The sequence below is a fragment of the Orbicella franksi genome, chromosome 5 (assembly GCF_964199315.1).
Source record: "Orbicella franksi chromosome 5, jaOrbFran1.1, whole genome shotgun sequence".
Classification (NCBI taxonomy): domain Eukaryota; kingdom Metazoa; phylum Cnidaria; class Anthozoa; order Scleractinia; family Merulinidae; genus Orbicella; species Orbicella franksi.
The window spans coordinates 28,147,395-28,162,120 of NC_138149.1; the positions used below are offsets into that span (position 1 = coordinate 28,147,395).

A 14,726-nucleotide genomic window follows, 5' to 3' on the forward strand; every position below is an offset into this window, starting at 1 on the left:
AATAGATACGTGCTGCACCAAAGGGTTCGGTTTTTTAACTCTTTTGGTCTGAAAAAGGTTATAGATTTTGAACATTTTGGTCTGATAGGGTAACTTTTTCACTCTGGTAATCAACTTTATTGACGATGACAACGCCGTTACCTTTGTCGGGTTTCGTTATTATGATACTGTCATCACTGCGCAAATCATTAAGGGCTGTCCACTCTTCTTTAGTGAGAATGCGCTTCTGCCGAGAGCCACTCTGACTTGGCACTGGGTATCTTGTTACAAGGAACTATTTCTCCGCATCAACATTGACAAATTTATAGCCTTTCTCAAATGTTTACGCAAATGGAAGCCATTTCTGGTTAGCTGGGGTCATACATTACGGTCGTGTAGTAATTTTAGAGGTCTGTAATGGGGAATCGATTTTTGGGTCAGGTCTGAATTAGAGGAAAATCACAGATTTAGGTCTGAAATAGGGTAGAGGTTTCAAGGCTCGGTTAGTACGCGAAGACTTTAAAAAGAGTGGATTACCTTGTGCAAATGAGAGCAAAATCAACAGAATCTTTGATAAGATAAGCAGGAAGCAACAATGGACTTATTAAGATGTAAGGGTAATCAAAGACCAGATATTTTTTTTATTCTTGCTCTTTATTCTTTCATCGCACGTTCTCCGCTATTCGCAACGCCCCGCTTTCCCCTTGGGTACCCAGTGAGTTCTTTCCATGTAAAAATACGCAAAACAGAAGCTTTCTTTTTCATCAAAAATTGTGTGCAATTTATCCGCAAGCGCGCGACTCTCTACACCTGGGACTGGCACTGGCTACTCAAGAACTTATGTCACGTGAACAAGTCTTGCATTTCCCGCCAAAGACCAAATCCAACTGGCTATAGCTATAACTTTATTTAATTCTACAATTTAATTTCAAACTCTCTTCTTTCCCTACGAATCTGTCCAATTAACCTATTTACGTCTGAAATGAGCAAAGTTTTGGCCGATAAAGGAACTCTTGAGTTGTTTCGTTGAGACTCTGCCTTGATAATGACTTAGACAACCTTGCTTTTTGATTACTTTTCCTGAACTAAGTTGTAACAGGCCATTCGCCGGTTATTTGGTTTTAATGAGGTTGAACGGATCGCGGCATCCGAGAACTGTAGAAAATAATAGTCGTATTTGAAAAATGCCAATTTGTGTTAATACTGTCCATGCGGGTTCACGTGAGCTCCACATAAACAAAGGAAATGCAAAGTTGTAACATAAGAAAACGTGTAAAAGGTGTTGTTTGTTAAAAATTCGTGGCGTATTTGTTTGTTGATTGGTCTCATCTTAGTTTGCATATTCACTATCGTTGATCTGAGGTGCTTGTTTGTCGTTCAAGATGTTTGTCGTCGGAGTAAGATGTGTACTTCCAAGTTCCTTCTAAAGAATTTGCTTCTACATGAGAAGCAAATTTTTTCTTTGGAAAAGAAATGGCGTCGACGTTTGGGGACGAGAAGTCGTTTGACACCCACTTCTGCCAATGGTTAGTATCAATTTCTTTGCATTCTACCTTCGCACGTAATATTTCAACCATGTGCACTCGCGGGACTCGGTTTACATTTCGTGTTGAACTTAGAACAACCACATGGCTTTACTAACAGAGTAGTTCAGTAACCGTGGGAGACGCTTAAGTTCTTAGCGATTTTTTCGACGAGAGTTTGGTTTTCTTCATGAAAGTGGCGCTTCTTTGTCAAACTTTGTGTTGTACTTGTCAACGCGCTCTCGTGTTTAACAATTCACAGTGAATTCTTTACTCCTCATTTACTCGTTTGTTCCACACTTGGCTTTGTTTCCTTACGCAATTTTTATCTATTTTATTGTTTTCAGGGAGAAAACGACTGAAGACAGGAAAATCAGTAAAACACAAGGAGATCAAAAGGATTCAAGCAGGGAGGATGAAGACAAAGTTAAGAATAGTATTGAGAATTTTGTTAAATTGAAATCTCTCCGATAAGAAATGGCAGTCTAGAAACTAGAGAAGATATAATCGATTTCAAAATCGTTTTGATTGCCAAAAGTTTTATTTTGTTTTATTTTTCCTCGGCTGAAATATTTGCGTTGGAGTGACGTTCGAGCGCAAAAAAAATAAAATAAATTGGGTAGTGACTGACCTAACTCTGCCATTTTTGATGGAAAGGTTTCAACCACTTTTGAGTTTTTACTGTACATGTTTTCAAATTATGGGGAGTCTTATTTCTTTGTTCGAGCGATTACCAACGTAATTAAATTATATTTTATCGGTTCAGTATGTGCATGCCTTACTACGTATATTTTGTCAAAGTCGAGTATTTTTTGCTCTGTTTTGAAAATTCTAATTTGTTGTGCAATCGCTAACTCTCCTACATTTGAAAACATGTTACTAGGTGATAACCGTTGCAGAGTATTTTATTAAGGTGGCGCTGCATGTTAAAAATGAAGAACGGTGATAGTAACTATTGGTTACGTGATCATGTCAGTCATAGCAAATTCTGTTTTGATATAAATTGGACAAACAATTCGAACTGAACATTTTAAAATGCCTTGTTCTCCAAAATCGCATTAAGCACTAAGTTTTGCGAAGGCCTAGTTTCAATTTATGATGTGAATTGTCTGTTGGAGGGCTTTGCCCTTGCTCAAAAAACGATATTAAATGACTGGTGGTTGAAAATTGTTCCAGTTCAGCGATCAAACTTTGTGTTGCCGGAGAATTATTTCTACTTTTCAAATCTTAGCATTTTCAGATACGAACGAAATTAAAAAAGTGTCTCGATCCATTCTTCGATTTACTTGAATAGCCGTGACGTTTAGAATTTTTCCCTTTTTTCCTAAGAAAGGTCACGGAAATTAATTCATCTGATATGAATTGTGTATGTTAAAAGAGTAATTTCCTCGCTCAAAATGAATTGATGATCTGAAGATTCTGCTGCTTGGACTGAATTTATCTAGAAGTGTTCAGTACAACTATCAAACAATTTCTATCGTTTCTTTCTTCGTCATTTGAAATTATGAAACATTTCAAATTATTTCAGGAATCGTTAACGATTCGTTTGTAAACCTGAATATCTTCTCTTATTTTTGAATATTTTTAACGTTTGTTGACATAATCACGCTTTCTTCATAATTTATTTATTTATTTATTTATTTATTTATTCTTTTTCGTTTTATGTACTTTTGCAAAAAGCACGAACATTTTTTGACGTTTAATGTGTATTGACAAAGTGTGTATTGACATGCAGAGCCACCTTTGAAATGAATAATTCTAGAAGAGGATATTGGGTCTCTGCATTGATCTTCGTGTCCTGGACTGAAATACTACATTAATTTATTGGCATATACTCTTTTATACATTTCTTCACAGAAAACGTTCAGTTTATATTTTGTTTCTTCGGAAGGGGGAATAAGCGCAAAGATTTTAATCAGAAACCAAATATATCCTCTTGCTTAACTTTCAGCGAGGTTGTAATGAATTATGTCTGGTATCAAGCTACTCTTTCCAAAAACGTAATTCTAATTGTCTGATTTTTTAAACTGTTTTGGCTTTCATTTGTACTATCGGATATATTTAGTTTGAATATAAATGTAGCTTCAATTCTGAATATTCTAAAATATTAAAGCTACTATTTGGACTGATAAACACTTTGACCGACAACATTTTTGAATAGACCTCTAGCTTTGTAGCAATTATTTGATTGTTTTAAAATGATATTGCTTTCGTCCGCAACTGACATACATTTTTATTAAAAGTATTCACTATTACATCTTTGATTTTCAACGCTTAGCTCCAATTCTTGAAAATGTTATCGCTATCGCCGGGTTGCATTCACTAACTGCATCTGTTACCACGAACGTAACTCTAGCAGTTCGTTTCTTCTAAAATTTTATCGCTACGTTTGCTACGGACAAACATGTACCAAATATTTGCTATCAATTCTATTGCTTTATCAAGGCTGTAGTTTCAATTGTCTGATTCTTCTAAAATGTTTGTGCTTTCATTCGCAAATGACAAAGTTTTAATACAAAAAATATTTAACAGCGGCCATATAGGATATGTAGTGATACATTTTGAAGCTTGATAACCAGACATTAACCTTTGACCCCCCGCTGGAAGTAATTTCTAGAAGACAACGAAGCAAGCCATGGACATTTGTTTTAAAATTGGCCTATAATTTGTCGGGTTTACTTTTTGATCTCGGCGAAAAGTGACGAAGTTCTGAAACTATTTAACCGCTAGGACTAGATTGAAGTTTTCGCGGGTTTTTTTTATTATTACTATGTCGTTGGAATAATCGGATTCATGGCTTGCCTTGCTATCTTCTTGAAGTATATTGCATGATGATATCACGTTAAATAGTTAAGCTGTGAATGACGGGCAGCTAGAAATCTATATACAGACATGAGACGAACCAGTTAAAATGTTTACAACTGCAACGTTTTCTGCACAACACTGAAAAGATGGTGACATTTTGGTGTCGCTATAGTTGAGAGTTTACTTAGTTGGGGTGCAAGTTAACCAGCTATATAAACATTCTTAAATATCTCTATTTAGAAATGAGTTTACCTTCTCAATGTTGTCTAGAACCGTTGCAGTTATAGATATTTTTAACTTGCTCTTCTCATTTTTGTGAAAAGGTTCTAGCTGCCGGTCGTTTTACGGCTGACTATTTGGCACGATATCATCACGGAATATACCATCTTGAACGCAAACAACTATTGAGTGGCTTCAAAATCTTAGTTTCTCTAAATAACTCAAATGATTGCAATCAAAATTTTTCGTTTGCTTTTGTTCAAGATGGTGTATGTTAAATTATTTTGGCGGGAAAAATTCAAAGGGATATCCCCTTAAAATTTTTGTCAAAAAAGTTGTCAGGGGAAACGCTGTGCAATTTTTTTCCAATTTTCCCGCCAAAAGTCTTAGTATATATAGGGCAAATTTTTTGATGACATCATTGTAATTAATTAATTTACTTAAAACTAATTAAGGAATACTTTGACTTATTGACTTGTAATTATTTAATGTCAATAAAAGAAACAAAAGAAGACAAAACAAGTGTTGTATTTGTTACTTTTATTAAGTGAATAAAATGTTACACTCTTGAACAAAAGTTGAGAGAAATAATATACAAGTAATAAAAATAACGGCGCATGCGTATTTTAGGCGCCTGTATTTTTCTAAGTTTTTTGGCGGGAAAATAAAAATTTTCAACTAGGATTGACTAAGAAAAGTAAAAAAAAAGTTGGCGCATGCGTATTCTAGGCGCCCATATTTTTTCTAAGTTTTTTGGCGGGAAAATTAAAAATTTTGACATGGGTTACCCTTAAAGTAAATTTAGGCCGCCAAGACAGTGTTTAGAAAACATTTAATAACAAGCAAGAGGAAAAATATTTGTACAAAATTTTGGTCTGCGAAGGAAAGCTAGCAAAACGTTGTGATTCTAAACACGAAGGCTAATTACAAAAATTTGCTTCTCAGGAAAATCAAAGCCAAAAAATTACAAAGCTCACGATGCGAGAAGCCGGTGAATCATGATAGAAACGTACGAGACTATTGAACAACAGTGGTGCTACGTTACACTAACGACCGTTGAGAATGTCGATATGTTCAGCACGGGAATTATTCAAATTCATGAAATGTTGCTGTATTTTGACTAGTTACTCAGAAAATAAAGAAAATAAAGATTCTCTAGGTAACCTGCTGCTTTGCTGCTTGACTAAACAAGCCAACAAAATATCAAATGGCACTTCACAATCTTTATAATTTTGCTAAATTAACAGTTGAATCTCCTGTTGTGAAGCTGGATATTGAAATTCCCGCACAAAGTCTTATTACAGTATTCTCAACGGCTCCTTGTGTAACGCAACGGCACTGATTTTCAAGAGTCACGTACGCGTCAGTCACACAATCCACCAAGCTCTCGCATCGTGAACACAGACGAAAGATTTAACCTGGATTAAACTGGGTTAAAATTTGTAAAGCAAAGCTGGCGGAAACATTTGCTACAAAACCTAACTGTAAATCATTTTTTCGGGCAAGTTCATTTTTTGATAGCCGTCGTTTTCCATTTAATTGTAAGGAAAACATCGCTAATCCTAACGATAATTCCACAAAAAAAAACCTATCCTACACGTCCTACTTTTTGGTTTGAAAAAATCTCTCAATCAATCTTACTTTGGTCCCTTGCATACTTCTTGTAGGTCTGTCTTTAGTGTCCTAACACTCCACAGTGTATTTACTTTACCTTTGCCTTTATCTTTCATCAATTGTCTGGTCCCTGAGAAATCCTAAAAGAAAGAAAGCAAAAAAATGTTTGATATACATAACACTGAGCTTTGTTTTACATTTGCACTTTCTTTGCAACTGCGTGAAGCTCTCTACATCATATCCCATATACATCGGCTACTGAATTCCCGTATTGATGGTTTCTTTATTTATTCTCATCACCTGTTCGCTTGACGATGTAGTAATTTTGTAAGGTAAAATAGATCAGAAAACTTCGACATACATTTGTAGTAACTATTAAATTGACAACGACTTTGATGTACTTCCTGATAATTTTCTTTGGAATAAAGTTGAATTTGGAGACTGGTTGGTAGACCATAGTACAGACTTCGAACCGAACAATGCAAACACTAAAACACCAGTGGTGAAATTAATAACAGCAATGTGACACTATTTGATTTAATAACTCTTTTTGCTGCCGTTGTTGTTGTTGTTGTTGTTGTTGCTGTTGTTGTTTAAGGTAATTCCATCGCAATGGAACTCACAATTGATTTTTTGTTCAAACTTTACCTCTTGGCTGCTTATATCAAGAGAACAAAAAATTTGAAACAACAAAGGGAGGTCCCGGTATTTGTTTAGGAGCATGAGGACCTTCAATAAACCCGTAATTCCCTAAATTATCTACTTTCGGAGACGTCTATACTTGAACCATTCACTTAACGCTTTGTGAGAGGAGAAAACCAGGGAGAAGCTTTAGCGACAAATTCAACAATGGATGAATTGCAGCAATGTTAAGGAGCAATTTGACGAACGTCTCATGATAAATACACCATTATTTAGTAAGCAGGGATTCAATACGTTCCAAGCACGCAGTGTTCTTGAGGGCACATATTATCTTTAACGAGTGCCAGCTGTGCTCTCATTTTCAGTGGTATTTTTTCACCCTGCAATATAAATTGTTCTATATTCACTGCGTAGAAAGAAGATGATCGCTGCATTCAAGCTAAATAAAAAAATTCGTTAGGTCCCGGTACTCGTTTCCGAGAACAAAAACGATGATTCGTCTCTCGCAAGCCAAGCCGTTTACAAAAAGCCACAATTTTGTATATGTTGTGTGCATCCACGCGCTCGTGAGCGCGCGCTAATGACGCGAAAATCGTGCGCAGTACAGGTGCGCAATGCAATTCTGAGGAATAACCTTTTGGTGGTATTATGATCAAATTTTTACTCCTTGAATTTTTAGGTTTGTCACATAGAATTCCACGAAAGATTCAAACCGCTGTTTACCGTTAACAAATATCTACGTTGGTTGTGAAAAATGTGCAAATGACAGGTCTGATGACATCATACACTCAACCAAATATTACACCAAGAATATAAATAGAGCTATCTTGGTCAATTTGCAGCAAAAACCATTGAAACTTGGCAGGCCAATAGTTTAACATGCAACACACCTATGCCTATAAAAAAAAGTTACACTCCCATGGTAACCCACTCTTTTCCAGTCCCCTCCAACCCGATTTCAATATTTTAGTGATTTTCAGCTCGAAAAACATTAAACAAGGCCACAAACCCGACCTAACATATTTATATGTTTGCTGGGTCATGCAGATGAGGCAACATTGCCAAATATCAAAATAAAACCCTAAAAGTGGCCAGAAAAGCCTTTAAAGTGCCCATAATGTCAAAACATTTTTTTCGCTCATTTAATTCTACATTTCACCTAATGAACTTCTGCGAAAAAATTTTTCGATTTGGATAAAATGCAATTTTTTAATAAGTTTTTAAAGACGTTCAAATTTGCCGCCATTTTGGTCCACCATTCGCACCAGTCTTCCTCGGTTTGAAGTGAGTCGTGACGTAGGTTCATGAACACGTGATTTGGGTCATGACTTATCTGACTTGAAAACAAGTGGAAATTTTGCTTCAGAGTTGTCTACATTTAGTTGAAAATGCCGGAAACGTGCGTTGCCGCTCTTTGTAACAACGTTAATGATCCAGAAAACAACATCAGTCTTCATCGCAGGCGCCTGAACCTACGTCACAGGCATTAGTCTCGTGGCCCTTTTGAGCACGTTATTCTTGTGATCAGCAGCAGGGGTCGACCGCAAGAAAAAAGAATTTTTAACTTTGTAAAGATTCGTAAAAAAATTGCGTTTTATCCAAATCGAAAATTTTTTTCGCAGAACTTCATTAGGTGAAATGTAGAATTAGATGAACGAAAAAAACGTTTTGACATTATGGGCACTTTGATATTGGGGAGGTTTGGAACCCAGTATGTTGCCATCATGGTAACAAAACTGTTAAGCTTAGCGCAAAAAGGAAGAAAATCTATCAATTAGAAGATTGAGTCCTTTGCAAAATGCGCCATCGAATTCCTTTCTTTTTAGCTCTTCATTTATCTGTGCGGTGCCTCTTCCAGGGTTAAGTCCTACATAACAGACCCACTTCTACAAAATATGACTAAGGATCGTTTGCCTCCGTTGACTCACCTTCGATATTTTTAACTATGGTCCCCTGTGGACCATGCTGAATTACGTGCGCCAATTTTTCAAAATCAGAGTAGTTTTCCACATGCTTTATCTCTGAAACGAAGTCGGTGACCCCCAATTTTTTTTTGCATTTCTGACACAAGTAACTCATCTGACTGCAGTAAAAATTTTAAAAAATCTATCAACTGGAACAAACGTCCTTAAACTCATATTGTGGAGCACCCCTTGCTGAACCTTACTGTAAAAAAATTCAAACATTTCTGATACAAATTGGCTGAGATATCTTTGCTCATCGTATTTGATCAAAATTTTATGACGCCATTGCTAATTTGCATATTTTAAAAACTTTGATTGGGCCAATCTTACCCTATTTATGCCTAATCACGTGCATTATTTCATCAGTTCACATTACATTGCGCAGTAGCTGAAAGCAAAATTCTCTTAACAAATACTTAAAAAACTTGATAGATAGAAAGTCTCAAGCACATGGAACAATGAAATATTATTATATAGCTTCTAGGACAATCGCACAATTTTAAATGAAAAAAACTCGGTTTTGGGCATGTTTTTAGCTATACTATACAGTTGGGATGCACAATGAAATTCTAAGGAATCACCTTAAAACTTGGAGTAATCTGTCAGTTGTCAGTAAGGATGTAGTGTCAGTCAAGATAAGATTTGTCAGTTAAAGTTTCAAGTCATCTGACAACGATATTGTTGACAGTGATGCAGAGATTAAAACAGGGCTTGCCCGTCAGTTACTTTCAAGCCATCTGTCAGGTCCCAGGAGGATGGAGCAAATGAGATATGAATGGTTACATAATATTTCAATCCATCTGTCAGCGGTCAATATGGATCAGAGTCAAAAAATAATTTGGAACTATCTGTCAGTTGTCAGTAAGGATGTCGAGGTCAAAAAATAACTTGTCAGTTAAATTTGCAATCATCTGTCAGTTGTCAGTATTACTGTTGAGATTAAAATTGTCTAGTCATATAAAATTTGTAATCATCTGTCAGTTGTGAATAAGGATGTCAAGATCAAAGCATAATTTCTTGAAAAAAATTTGAAATCATCTGTCAGTTTTCAGTATAGCTATTAGGATTGAAGCATGTTCTGTCAGTTAAAATTTGGAATCATCTGTCAGTCATCAGTAATGACGTTGAGATCAAAACATGATTTTGCCAGTTAAAATTTGGAGCCAACTGTCTTTATCAAGCAGACAAGTGTTGAGAATAATGCAAATCAACAACTACGAAATATTGCACAGTAAGCAAATTGTCAAAAACTCACACCCACAAAATATCACAATAAGTGGGGAGGAATCATAATTATTTTGGGCCTAGGCACTTCAAGACCTGTTCAGTTTATGAAGGTCAGCATTTTTGAATATCAAGAGAAACTAGAAATTGTTAAATATTTACTAGGTCTACACATTAATTGCTTGTAGTAAGATGAAGAAGCACCACTTTCAGTTGGCAAATCCTTACAAAAAACAAACTTCAAGCTCTTTTTGTCCAATCAAAAACTGGCAGGATGTTCCCAAATAATCTTGACACCAACAAGCGTCAGTCAGCCAAATTTTTCAAGACTGAATTCAATCCAATAAATGGTAAGCTGTACCTGTTCTTCAAAGTGATTAAATTATAGTGATACACTAGTCCACTGAGTACAGATAAAGAGAAACTTTGGCTGACCTGCCTGCTGTATTTAACTTCCTTCACTGATCTTTCAGTGTCTATGTGCTTCTTGTTTGCCCTAATATGAGACACAAATTAACCTATTGTTGAGCTACTTACAATTTATTTCTGTTGGCATACTTTAGCATTGGAACTTTCACTGATGGAATAACAACTAAAACGAGTAGTAATATATACAAGTGTAGGTACACTTGCAAACACCATTACAGATACCAGAAATATAAACTGACCTGATCTAGCTGTATCTGACCCCTCCATTGATCTCAGTTGTCCTGTGGGATTGCTTGCTTCTTGTTTGCCTGATATTAAGTGAACATAATTCAATGAAAGACCTATCAGTTGTTGTTTACTTCTGAGTAGAAATTAGTACATGCAACATTCAAAATAGCAGAAAATGATGTATTAAGAAAAGCATGATCAATTGAACAGCAGCTTTTACATTTTTCCAGCAACCCATAACACTTTGCATTCTTGAGGTAAATAAGCTCATCAGTCAACCTTCTCAAAACATCAAGATAATCCAGTGGTCTATTGAATTGAAAGAGACCATAACCACTGTATTTAGTCAAGTCACTTTTCCAAGCTTTTGCTGATCCATGGCATCATTGACTTGACCTGACTAAATACAGTAGTTCAACACCCCACTCCAAAGAACACTAGATTATTCCATATGCTACAGAAGGACAACATTCAACACTTACATCAAGATAAGTTTGGCACTCGTAATACAGGAGTCTCCACATCTCTATACTAGAATAATGAATGAATGAATGAATGCTTTATTTAACGTGGATATACGCTTAGCATGGTGTCATGCTCAATAATGGTGTTATCCCCTCCATTAATTCTTAACAGAAATAACTCCAACCAATACTACATTTAAATTACTTGTACATGTAACTGCCATGTACAGTTGCTAACTCCATATATAGGGTGTACATACAAAATTACCTAGTTTTTAAGAGCTTTACCTGATGGCACCACTGGCTTTTCAGTATTCCAGGTCTGTCACTTAATGTTCATGAGCTTCATTTAACCTGATAAGTAATACAGCACTTTAATAAGCAACATACATGCAAGTCTACTTTTTCAAATAGAAAATGCAACATTATGCCCATAATCAATCAATTATTTAATAAGGTTTCTCCAAACCTTTGTGGGGCTAGTTTTGCCCGTTTTTTTTGTTTGTTTGTTTGTTTGTTTGTTTTTTTTGTTTTTTCCAACCATATTAAAGTTCATTATTTAAGGTAGCATTTCCCAAAAAATGAAATTAAAATATTAAAATGTGCGTGAGTTATTGAGAAAAAGAGATCTTTTAATGCAAGGTGATAAACTACCAAGGCGTGATAATCCCCAAAAAGCATGGACTCCTCAGCCACCTTTTCATGGTATGTATCCATAGGGTCGGTAGAATTGATGCTTTTCCATAAAATTTGGCCAGAACATTCACTGATAAATAAGGAACAAAAGTGTGTCAGCGAATTATTTTAGTTTTAAATACTTTTCTCATGGCAGCCTCTAAAGCAACACGTTTTGCGAATTGTTCAATGGTGGAACTTGACAGATCTATAAAAAGATAACCAATAGAAATACAAGAAAATGCTGACACACTTAGAGAGACTGATGCTTTGTCATTAACACTGCACAGTTATTTTGCATCAAGATACCTGATTAATTTGCCTAAATGTCAGTTGGTCATTTTGGCATTAATGGCTTCTGCCGCCTTAGGAAAGCACTCACAAAAACAGAACATAATTTTATTGAATACTACATTTCATAACCTTTCTATAATGATATGTAGTTTGTGGAGGTTCCCTTGAAAACAGTGTGCATACAAATTTTTTTCTGGAGGACACCCGCGAAGGTTTGGGGTAACCTTAATGAATCGTGTAAATTTAATACAGAGCAATGAAAAGTGTATATTAAAATAGGTGGTAGTCCATTATTCAGATTATTGTTGGGGGGAAGGAGGGGACAAATTCCCAAAAAAGACAACTAAAATAGTTGAGGAGGTAAAAAAGGTTGAACAGGCTTGGCAAAAATTTCCTGCCCACCCCTAACTTATCCCTGGTTGGGTGGGTCTGCTAAATCTGCGAGCCAGCGAGCCATGCGAGCCACGGTGTGAGCCATGCAATTCATGCGAGTCATGCGAGTCATGCGAGTCATGCGAGTCATGCGAGTCATGCGAGTCATGCGAGTCATGCGAGTCATGCGAGCCATTTATGCGAGTATTTTTTTTTCTTCAACTGGTCTGGGAGGTCGTCGACTTTTCGCCAAGAAACATAGATCTCGCGCCCGACTATCACTAGACTATCGCTATAAACCGCTCACCCGCCATCTTGAAAGCGGAGATGACCCTGGGGACGAGTATAAACGGTACAACCTCGCTCCTAGGGTACTCTCTCTTTCCGGGCTTGGGAAATTAATTTTAAATAAAAATTTAGCTACAAAAGTGCCTACAATTGAAATATTCCCAAAAGAAAATCCTAATCTCGCTTCAGTTACCAGAACTATTGCTGGTGTGGCAAATATGAAAAATGCTCTAAACATCTGCACATCGTGCCAAGTCTTGCGTCATAGTAATGGCTACCCTGAGTGTGATGAATTTTTTTCTTTGTTTCATATTTTTGTTGTTTGGAGAAAGTTTTGTGTATTCAAATCGCCCAGGATCCGCAAAAAATAAAAACGATCCGTCAAAAATTTATTAAGGTCCAGGACTAAAGTAAAGAAATTTTCTGAGAGAAACGTACGGCTCCACCACCCCACCGCTACTCGAATGGGTAAGTGAATGGTATTCATTGGCACCTGTCATTCATTGATATCCACGTTGAAAATCATTCAAGAAAAAAGAGAACAGTACTTCAGGGCAACTCCGTGTATTGGCGTCAAGAATGGTGAGTGAATCGCGTAATTTTAACAGGTTTGTTCTTTAGTGAATCAGAGTTACCAAAACTTTGTCGGTTGGCTGACTCCTGCATGTGGTTGTCCCTTACCTTAGAATTTAATATTGCAAGAATTTAATATCGCGATCTTATTCATCTTGTTCCGTTGCTCTTGTTCTTGTTCTCATGTGAATGTAAATGTAACAAATAAAAAATCTTAACATTTTTACTAGGGCTCGCATGACTCCCATGACTCGCATGGCTCGCTGGCTCGCAGGTTTATAAAACTCTGGTTGGGTTAAGTGTTAATCTGGATCATTTGGGCCTATATGAGGCAAAAATGACACAGATGCTCCAAAAGGTTTAAGGTGGCTCAAAACAGTTTCCAGCAGTTAGATTTGGATGGGTCATTACAACCACTCTTTATTAGTTGATGCAACAATCATGGTATCAAAAATTTTCCTAATCATTGGTAAACACGTTATCACTTTCATGACACAACAGTTTTAGGCTTACTGGAGTGCATGCTTTCACTCCAATTAGCCTGAATAACCCTGTTTCAGGCAATCACTCGATAACAGAATTAACACTACATACCTAAAAAGTCTGTAGTCTGCATTTTACCCATGGTCTGCAGTATGTATTTTAACCTATGTCTATATTTTAGGGCTGGTTCACACTTTGACATAAGCATAAGCATAAGCATAAACATAAGCATAAGAAAAATACGTCTGCACCGGGGTTATGCTTATGTATGCCCGGTTCATACTCAAGTATTCACAGCATAAGCATAAGCATAAGAAAATGGAAAAAGTTCCATTCCTTGTGCTAATGCTTATGCTTATGTTTATGCTTATGTAACCCCAGTTCACACATATTTTTCTTATGCTTATGTTTATGCTTATGCTTATGCTTATGTCAAAGCGTGAACCAGCCCTTACCCCTGATCTGTAGTCTGAAGTCCGCAGTCCGCAATCCGCAGTCCATTATTTCATTTTCCACTTACCGACCTCGAAACATTTCGGGCTAAGATTTAATTTTGCCGAGGTTTGAATTCACGAGACATAAATGACTCAAGGCAAGTAAAAGTCTTTTCAACCATCTACGTAATCAAAAGTAGCAATAATGCATAAAGGTTCCATTACATGTACATACCGAGAATGGTCAAAGTCGACACTCCACATCTTAATTTCTGGCTCTTGAATAAGCAAGCCAATTTTCCTTGCAGTTTTTCCACTAGCAAACGTTTCTGTCTGGGACACGTTTGGGGACATTTCTTGTACTGTAGACACGGCAATAGGTAATGATTTGGAGGAGGAAGCGTAGTTTCCAAGCACCTCGTGCAGAAGATGGAGCGAAAAATTATTTGCAATGCAAATTCAATTTGAGTCCCAGTGCCACCTGTCTTTCTTAGCCGGTGGGGCCTTGGCATAAGG

General features: G+C 36.5%; 1 long non-coding RNA gene across 1 annotated transcript; it reads right to left on the reverse strand.

The window, feature by feature from the left end:
• Positions 1–5,114: 5,114 nt before the first annotated feature.
• Positions 5,115–14,701, reverse strand: LOC145487631 (uncharacterized). Its single transcript, XR_014049432.1, has 5 exons — positions 14,446–14,701; positions 11,380–11,445; positions 10,639–10,707; positions 10,406–10,466; positions 5,115–6,280 (listed from the first exon to the last, which is right to left on the reverse strand). It is a non-coding gene; the product is annotated as an uncharacterized LOC145487631 (long non-coding RNA).
• Between the last annotated feature and the right edge of the window lie 25 nt (positions 14,702–14,726).